Raw genomic sequence first — 9,891 nt, forward strand, 5'->3', positions numbered from 1 at the left:
TTTTCCCTCTTAGCATTCATAGCTTGATTTTAACATTTGTAATTAATTGATCTTTTATAACTGAGAGACAATCTCATTCTGATGAACAAGGCTAGCAACAGCAGTGTTTCCCTTTATACTTTTATTTAATACCATAGTATTTATTAACATACATGTGTATTTATGTGGCTTTGCTGTTGAGATGTAACCTATGAAGAATTGAACTGGATGCATGGATGCTTCTCCAAGATAATCTGTCTTGTTGTCTGGTTAAAACGGAAATATCCAGTTGTGATTGTGAGTCTAGTTATTACAAAAGGTTCAGCATCCAAGTGAGAGTGGCAGACTGCTGTCTTGCTATCGTAGGACAAAAATCATCCTAGTGCAGAAGGTCTGGATGTAGCTCAATGCATGATTTTAAGTCTCACTTAATCCCTTGAAATGTAGTTTTCCTCTGTGTAAAAAAGCAGCAGCTGGAGTCAGTGGAGACTGACCTTTCCTTGCGTCACTGGTGCGGGAACGGGGGGGAGGGGGGGGCACAGCCCCCACATTTTAACAAAAGAAACCTCTGCGCCTTCTGCAAGATATTGAAGTATTAATTCCTCCCCCACTTTGGCCCTGTCCCCTGCGCCCCTGCCTTCTACAAAGGTTCTGGCGCTTGAAGGGCCATTGCGTCCCCCTCCCCCTTTTTAAAACCTGGCTGGGAGGGAGCATGCTGTGACCTGGACTGGTTGGCCAGCACCTGGGTCCCACTCTGCATTGAGCCACATAGTGGCAGCTGGGCCCTCACCTGTTGACTATCAACTCTTGGTGCCGGGGACCCACCAGTTCTAGGAAGCATAAAGGACCTGTCACCCAAGGACTTCAGGGTGGTCAGCAGAGAGAGTAAGATAAGGCGTGTGTGTGAGTGCGCTCCAAAAGGGTGGGGCAGGTCTTGGCCCCCCATTCTTGCAGTCCTTCTCATGCCCATGCCATGTGTGGAAAAAGTATTAGCCTTTTGAAACCTTGACCTATGTCAGGGAGATACAGTTCAGTCTGTTATACCAGCACTCCCATTGATCAGACATTTCACTATATCAGAAGTAAACTAAATCTGCAAAAGAGAGCAAATTAACCAAAAGAGAGCAATTAAACCATTAGTCTGGAAGGGATCTTCACAGAGAACTGGAGCAGATTGTCATAATGCATCCAAATTGTCGTGGAACCAAATGGAGAAACTGGAAAGGTTGAAATCCTGCGTGTGTCAGGGATACATAGGAGACCTTCAGTATATTCCTTTGGGAGTGTGACTGCAAATTGCTAGACAAAGACATTTGGAACTTTCAAGAATACTTTGTTTCTTACAAGAATGTCACTTGAGGAAGACACATTTTCTTTACAACAAACAAGTTTGTAGGTGTGACCATTATGTTATAGAACTGCATAGTAAAGCTAAGTCATGGGAGTAAGAACAGCTAACAGATGGACTAGTTAGACACCGCACCATGTGTGGGATAACTGATAACCAAGTCGGAGCAAGTGTAAGCAGTGTCAGGATGAGCTCCACCCTGACATCTGGTGGTGAGGTGTGGCAAGTTGTGGAAAAGAACTTCAGGGGCTGATCTCATTTACATAGGCACACCCACCCCGCCTAGAATGAGGCCATAGCTGCCCAAATGGTCACTTTGGCTGCTGTGGGATCCCCAGTATCTCTGTTATTGGGGCAGGAAGAATAAATTGTTATTACCCTGATTATGGGAACTGTGCTTGGAACTGTACTTGGCCTTTTGTTATGCTGGAGGGACTCACCATCAACTAAGTAGCACTTGCTAGGCAAGGGTCATGGGTTCCAAAACTCTGTGAATTGAGAGAGGTTGGGGACAAGTATTAATACTTGGTGGCATGGGCCCCTTGGTGAGGGCCTTACATGCTAACTGCACTTCCTCCTCTGTCCAGTGTGGAATATCAGAGCTAATTTTGATTTCATTAGGAGTCTAGTTACAGGCTGCTGAGCTCACTTTGGGCTAATGGTGCACCAGCACGGAGGCTCTTCTACTACAAGCTGAATTCACCAAAGAGCTGAACTGACTAAGAGCTGAAATCACTGAGTGTTGTGTTAAGTAGTGGGGGAGCCTGAAGATATATTGTGGAGAAGTTTGCGGGACGGCTGGAGTGCCTTGTGGACAGGCTGGTGGAGCAGTTCATAGGATGGCGGGAGCTGCTGGTGGGACGCGGAGCGGAGCAGTTCGTGGACCGGCTGGTGGAGTAGTTCGTGGGACGGCGGGAGCTGCTGGTGGGCCGCGGAGCGGAGCTGAGCGAAACAGTTTGTGGGGCGGCTGGTGGAGCGGAGCGGAGGCCTATGGAGCTGTGGGGCGGTCAGCTTCAGATCATGTAAGGTGCCTTTTACCCCCGCCCCCATCTCCACCCAGGTTGGGAGGTAAAGCTCTGCAGATAAACTTTTGAACTCTGGGGCTGCCCTGACCAGGGACAGAGACTTTTGGGTCATTGGACTTTTGGGACTTTGGGTGATTTGGGGTTGCTGGACTCAAGAACCCAAGGGAAAGGGGCATGCCCCAATTTGCTTGGGGTGGGTTTTTTTTGCTCATGGGTTGTGTTATGAATTCTTTTGGTGGTGTTTCCCCAACATAATGCCACACTGTTTCTCTCTGTTATTAAAAGGCTTTTTGCTACACTCAGACTAGGTGCTTGCGAGAGGGGAAGTATTGCCTCTGGGAGGCGCCCAGCGGGGGTGGTATATATTTGTCCCAGGTCACTGGGTGGGGGCCCGAGCTGGTTTGCATTGTGTTATTGGAATGGATCCCCTAGATATTGAACCCGGCCCTTGTTGCTGCCAACTCTGACGGGCAGAAGAGTTACACAAGGTTACTGGGAGAAATAGACTTGACTTTGCAAAGAATGGTCGATATATGCAGGACTAGTGAAAATTGAACTTTCCAAATGAAAGTGTAAGCAGTGAGGGAATTGACATGAATCTTGTTAAAATGCATGGCAAGGCATAAAAGCAAAATGCAAGGGTAACCAAACTGCAAACATCAGTTTCAAGTGAAATAAGCAAGGAAGCAATCACAACATGACACCAAGGTCTCCAGCACAAGGTGTGCAGTGTCATGCATAGAAGAAAAACAAACTGTAAGGCAAAAGTGAGCCACTGGGAGAATACTTTGCAAATAAACATAAGAGCAAAATATATGTATAAACATAGAGGTAGAGGACTAAGTACTAGTTAAATGTCAGATACGGGCCTGGTAAGGAGTTTCCTGTAGTGGACAGTCTTTCAAGGTCAGTGACAGTGAGCTGCAGAAAGAGAAATTAGAATTCACCCTGACTCAAGGTCCACCCATTTCCCAAACAAAACTTGGCAAGAAGAAACATGAAAGTGCTTGAAAACGTAACCTTGAAAAAGATCTCCCCTTCATCTGTCCAGCTGCAAAGCAAATGGGAGGAAGAGAAAGTGGAGGCCTGCAAACAGTTCACTCTTCCTGCCAGAGAGAGCTGGGAGCAGTGGCCATTTTACACCTCTCAGTGACCATGAGCTGGCGAGGATCAGTCTCCTTTCCCTGCCCCACTCCCCCAATAAAGCTGAGGTGAAAATAGGAAACAAAAATCAGGGATAACCAAACAAAATACCCCTTTTCCCACCCCATCCCTCTTGCTTGCAGGCCTAGCCAAAGCCATTTATGGCAGGCCACCCTGGCAGGAGCCTGGAGAAATGCTGAAGGCCGGGAAAGCTCTCCACATGTGGCATGTCCCAGCAACATGCTGGATGGCAAGTACTTCTCCTGAAAGACAAGCGGCGTGCGAGTCAGCTGGGTGGTGAATGGCTGTTGTGGACAAAGCAAACAAACTATAGCTCTTGTTGATAGCACAAGGGCCAGATAATGGCTTAAAGTCAGAGCTGGTAGTGGAGGGGATTTCCACTCTTGTCCAAACTAATCCCTCAGGTGAGGGCTGGGCACAGCAGCAGCAGCTCCACCAGCCTGAGAGAGGGAGGGTGTGTAACACACCGACAGACCCCGGGAGCTTAGTGCATGAGCCTCTACTGCATGAGCTAAAAGCCAATTGGCCCTTAGCTAAGGCTGGAGCAGACTCATTAATCCCTAAGGGGTCTCGGTGCCAGTGGAGGGGGCAGAGCACCACACCCAGGAGATGCGTGGGTTACAGGCACACACTGTGCGTTCTGCTCCCTTCCCCACAGACAGCTCCTCATCCCACCCCTCCCCTTTCAGAGAGGCTGACACCCCCGATGCCATATGCACAGCAGCTTCATTCCCTGGCCATGTCCTGGCTCCTTTAGCCATCCCTAGCTCGAATATAGCACTTATCTGTCAAATATTTTGGGGAAGTCCTATGGCCTGTGTTCCACAGGAGGGCAGACTGGATGGTCACAGTGGTCCCTTCTGAGTCTCAAAGTACTTTCCTCAGGAGGTCGGAGAGGGGAAGTGACTTGCCAAGGCCATACACAGACCCAGTGGCAGAGATGTGCCAGGTCTCCTGAGTCCCAGTGCAGTGCTCTGCCACCCACCAGGCCACACTGTTCTCAAAAAGAAACACAAAGTCAGTGTTACTCAGTGAAATTCACCCTGGGATTCAGAAGTCCCCCCCAGAGCAGGAGGAAATGTAAAGTGGCCAGGACTCAAGGTTTCCCCAGAATAATGTTGAAAAATAAAGCAATTGAGAGGTCACACTGCAGCTGGCCAGCAGAGAAGATACACACTTTTGCAAACAAGCTTTTTCCGCCCGCACCACAGAAAGCCAATGAGTCACAGTATCTCAGGTCAAAAAAAAAAAAAAAAGAGGGTTCCTTCCCACACAATAGGATACAGATACTGCCAAGTGGAAATCAGTGACTGGGAGGGTGTACAGTTTGTAACTAAATACCACAAGTCCTGTTCCCTTGAACAGGGTAGGTAACAAATGGCACACAGAATGGCACCATCCCACGGAAACCCCATTCACAGGAGTCAGGTCAGGCACCTCTGCCCTGTGCAAGGAAACTGTACCCCCGCCATTCCCCTCCCCCAGTCCCTGGTCTTCTCACCTGGGAGACCTGCTAGCCCAAGGTTGTTCACAAGACCACATGGCCGAGGAAGGTGAACCTGGGCATGTACCCTCCAGTTTTACAGCTACACTGCAACGTGAAAGAACATCAGCGCTTTAGTTGCCAGACACAGGAGAGAGCTCTGAGCCACACAGTGCCCTTAAAGGCCCTCTGGGTGCAATCACTGCATGGCAGCTTCAGCTTTTCCTATGGGACATTTAATCCTGAGTGCTCATACCTCAATTAACATCTTTCACATACAGTATTCTTTCCTTACCCCCAGCAAGGAAATGATACTTCTGGCCCCAAATAGGCAGACGAGCTTCCCCGAAGCTGCCAGTGGATAAATATCTGTGCTGTAGTCCAATAAAATCAGAAGCAGATTGCTTGGTATGAAACAGTTAAAGGTAGCACCAAAGGAACCAACCACTACTCGACATAACCTATTGGAGAGGGAAGGGATTGATACCACATCTCCAGCAGAGGGGAGTTTTCCAGGGCTCTGCATCATGAGGATGATATACTTTGCACTCCAAAAGCATATTCTGTCCAAGAATCTCAATGTGCTTTACAAACAATAATGGATTAAAGCCTTTATCCCTGGGGGATTAGGCAAACCACTGTTATTCTCCTTTTGCTGATGGGGAAACCAATGCAGAGAGATTTGCTCAAGGTGACACTGCAAGACCAGGGCAGAGTGAACCCCACCCCCAAAACTGGACATTTGAGGCCTGGCTCATCACTGTGTTTTATGCCAGTGTAACACCATGGATTTCAGTGGAGAATCAGGCCTTTAATTTCTTGACTCCTATTCCAACGCATTAACTACAAGCTTATCCTTCCTCTTAGCAGTGCAGACACAAAACAAAGAAGAGAGAGGGTGCAGAAACACACATCTCATACTGTCAAACAGACAAAGGGCATATGGACAAAGGTCCCATTCCCCTGAAGGCAGACACTTGGCTCTTGCAGGAGATACATTTTAATTCTCCTTCCAGGATTTCCACAAATGACACCTTTCTCCCTTTAGGGCAGGGAATAAAAAGAGTTCATCTTTAGCGAATGTGAGGGCATGTCTACACTTGCCATTTAAAGCGGAAAAAGTCCCTTTTGCACAAAAACCGTGGGAGCGTCTACACTTGCCAATGACTTTTTGTGCTGAAACTCAGAAGTTTCACCACAAAAAGAAAACCACCTTCACGAGAGGCACACAGCTCTTATCGGTGATGTGCAAGTGAAGACACATTCTTCCTGTTTACAGAGCTTTTAGCCTCCGGAGAATATCCCACAGTACCTAGGTGACCGCTCTGGCCAGCAGCTCTGATGCCAGGTAAACAGACGTCCATCCCTCCCCCTGTAAAGCCCGAGGAACTTTGAAACTCCCCTTCCTGTTTTCTTGGCAAGTGTGCACTTATCTGGCCAGGTGACAATGCTCCACGGAGCAAATCATTCCCTGCTTGGAGCAATGCTAAGCTACTGAAGCTGATCAGTGTTTGGGGAGAGGAGGCTGTGCAGGGACCCAGGATGCCCCACGATCACCCTCCTCCCCCAAGACCTATTGTCAAAATGGAAAGAGTTGCACTGTGGGATAGCTGCCCTCGGTGCACTGCTCTCAAATGTGAACATGATCTGACGCCTGTGGAAGCAAGTGGGTACATAAACCAGTGATTTTCTTTCACCGGTTCACTATCACCGGTGAAACTGACAGCGCAAAAACTCTGCAAGTGTAGACATCGCCTGAGGCGAATTCCTGTGCTATGGGAGACAAGGCCCAGTTTGTCTACTCAAGCCAGGTTATGTGAGACAACTCCTCACTCAGCTATGATCCACCCAGCATCGACCATCCTCCAAGATACTTCAGTTTTCAGATCCACCTTTTACCGCACTTGTGCTAGTGGCCAGATCTCCAGAAAAGCAATGGGGGGCATTTCCAAAATTCTTAAGATCGCCACATGCTAGTATCTTTTGGAAATCAGTTTTGGACCCATAAAAGTTACAACTGACTTTTGATTTTGTAATGTTTTACTCTGAGCCCCCTTCGTTCATTGAGGGTGACTCCACACTGGTCAAGTCAGCACAAGGACTATGCACTGCTGACATCTCACTTAAGCCCCATTTTGGGGGGCTTGAAAATCGTTGTGGGGGCAGATTTCATCCTTCAACAATAAGAAGCTATCTGCCTACCTGAGTCACCCCCTTAAAGCTGAAAGTCTGCGCATGGGGTTCCTGCCCAATAGCAAATCCCAAGTACTGCTAGGTTTCTCTGTTATCCCTGGTCTGTATCAAGGCTATGAGTGAAATCCTGGCCCCATGGAGTAAAATCAATGTAAGTTTTGCTGTTGACTTCAGTGGAGTCAATTTCAGCTACCATATCATTCCTATGCTCTGCCGGTCTGCTCAGAGAGCAGAATTTTTGTATATTTCAGTATCCTTCTTGCTCAACAGCAGCATAAGCCAGGCAGAGCAGAGGAATGGCCCGAAATGCCACATGTGCATTTGCTCCCAAGCCAAAACACAGCTGGTGGCTCTAATTTTAGCCCCAAGAGCCTTGAAAGTGCCTCTAAAGCTACTGCATATCTCGATAAATCTTCTAAATTGACGCGGGTGGGCTAACGCTGGTTTTCAAAAGGAAGAGGCCTAGTGCCGAATTTTAAATGTTACTTCGAACAGTGGTGAAGCGCTTTGCCTTCCACATACTGTTACACAATGCACCTGAGGACTATGGCAGCAGATGTTGAGAGGTGCAAGCAAGAGCCAGAATGGGGCCTCCTGTCACTGTAGTTGATCCACATCCCCGAGAGGTGATCGCTAGGTCAGCAGAAGAATTCGTCCATCTACCTAGCACTGACGACACCAGGGGTTAGGTCAGCTTAACTACGTCACTCAAACAACAAGGAGTCCGGTGGCACCTTAAAGACTAACAGATTTATTTGGGCATAAGCTTTTGTGGGTAAAAAACCCCACTTCTTACCCACAAAAGCTTATGCCCAAATAAATCCATCAGTCTTTAAGGTGCCACCGGACTCCTTGTTGTTTTTGTGGATACAGACGAACACGGCAACCCCAGGATACATCACTCAGTCTCTGTGCAGATAGTACTAGGTGGATGGAGAATTCTTCCATCAATGTAGCTACTGTCTCTTGGGGAGATGGATTACCCGTGCTGATGGGAGAACCCCTCCTGTTGGTGTAGGCAGGGTCTACACTGAAGTGGTCCTATGGCACTGCGGCAGAAGTACAGTTGTGCTGCTGAAGCTTTTTAAGTTTAGACAAGCCCCTAGAAGTGTCACATCCATGCTAGTAGAGCAGTGTGAGAAACTACTGTAAAATCTTTCAGGAAGGGAGTCATAGGTGCAGCCATTGAGGAATGAGGGGGAATCTGCCTGCTAGCTTTTTACTATTCTGTTGATGTCCTCTCTCTCTCAGTGCAGTTGCAGGACTAATGTGTTCTCTCACCTGGTCCTCTGTACGCCTTCTTTTAGCATGTTTTGTATCACACAATGAAGGTTTTTTTTGTTTTGGGGTTTAAACAGGGATTTATGATTATTATTGAGTGGAATTTCCCCTGCAGGACCTGTGTAATTTAAGGCTCCAGGATTATATCAGTTCTGTGGCCTATGTACCTCATTCCCCAGGGCTTTTACTGTACCCACCTTACATGAGCTCTGACTAGCTATTGATTTTTCTTTCATAACAATATGCCACTTCTCCCCAGCATGCACACACACGGGAGAGAAAATGTAGAGATAATGGGGAGAAATTGAATATTGCTCACTGCAATTGGGGTCTGTTACTCACCTCTTAGCAGCACCTCCTCATGGTTCATTTGAGGAATTAGCATGTCACTATCCACACCCCATCCTGCGGTCACTCAGCCAGTTGCATCAGTCACTCACTCTGCAGCCCCTTTACTGATAGTCAGGAGCTGTTCCTCCTCTCCTTCATGGCCTAGCCCTCCAGCCAAGTCACAATCACCCTCCCCTTCTAGGGGGTCTCATCAGAGTCTCTTTCCACAAAGTCTCAAGTACTGTAGTCTCCATATCCACCGTTCTAACTGTGCCGCATCCACAGTGGCTGGAAAAGGAATCTGGGCCAGCCCTCTACTCTGGGTTCCAGTCCAGGGACCCTAGAACCAGCAGTTCAGGTCCATACTCTCTCAGACTTCACTGCTCCATCCCTGAACTGTTTCCTAGGCACCTACTCTCCTCCTTGTAACAGGAAGCCCCTACAACCCCTTTCCAGGCTCAGCTCCTAGGCTTTAGAGAAGCCCTGCCTGTTCCTGACCAGGTGATTTTCATTCTCAATTAGTATCATAGCCTTTTAGCTCCCCAGCAGGGTGTCTCTTGCTACCTTAACCCCTTCAGGGCTGGTGTGGGGTGAGCACCCCAACACGTGAATGTAAAAAAGATCCAAACCAATAGCAAATGAGCGCTCATGTAGGGTGCTAAGTTAACAGCTCTGGAGCCTGAATTGTCCAAAGGAAAGAAATTCAATTTAATTTTATTACTCATGTGGGGGGATAGTCAGCCCAGTGCAGAGGGTCAACAAAGGTCCTATCCCCTCCATAAGCAGTACTGCCAACCCCAGGTGTTCAAAAACCAGGAGTCAGGCTGCCCCAAAATCATGAGAGTGGCTTAAAATCACGATACTTTAAAAATAATAAATTGTGGGTTCTTTCATTTGCATTCTAGTTTTTGAACCTTTAGGGTGCACTCGGGTCACTTTTTCTAGCTTTTTTTCCTACAATTGTGAGGGCTCGAAACTTACTTTTTAAAAAAATAAAAATGGAGATTCTCACATCATCACGACTCCAAGATCTGAGGCTTTAAGAAAAACACCAACTATCATGACACTCACGAGACAAGTGCAAGAAC

Source organism: Lepidochelys kempii, chromosome 3, assembly GCF_965140265.1.
Source record: "Lepidochelys kempii isolate rLepKem1 chromosome 3, rLepKem1.hap2, whole genome shotgun sequence".
In the NCBI taxonomy this organism is placed as follows: domain Eukaryota; kingdom Metazoa; phylum Chordata; order Testudines; family Cheloniidae; genus Lepidochelys; species Lepidochelys kempii.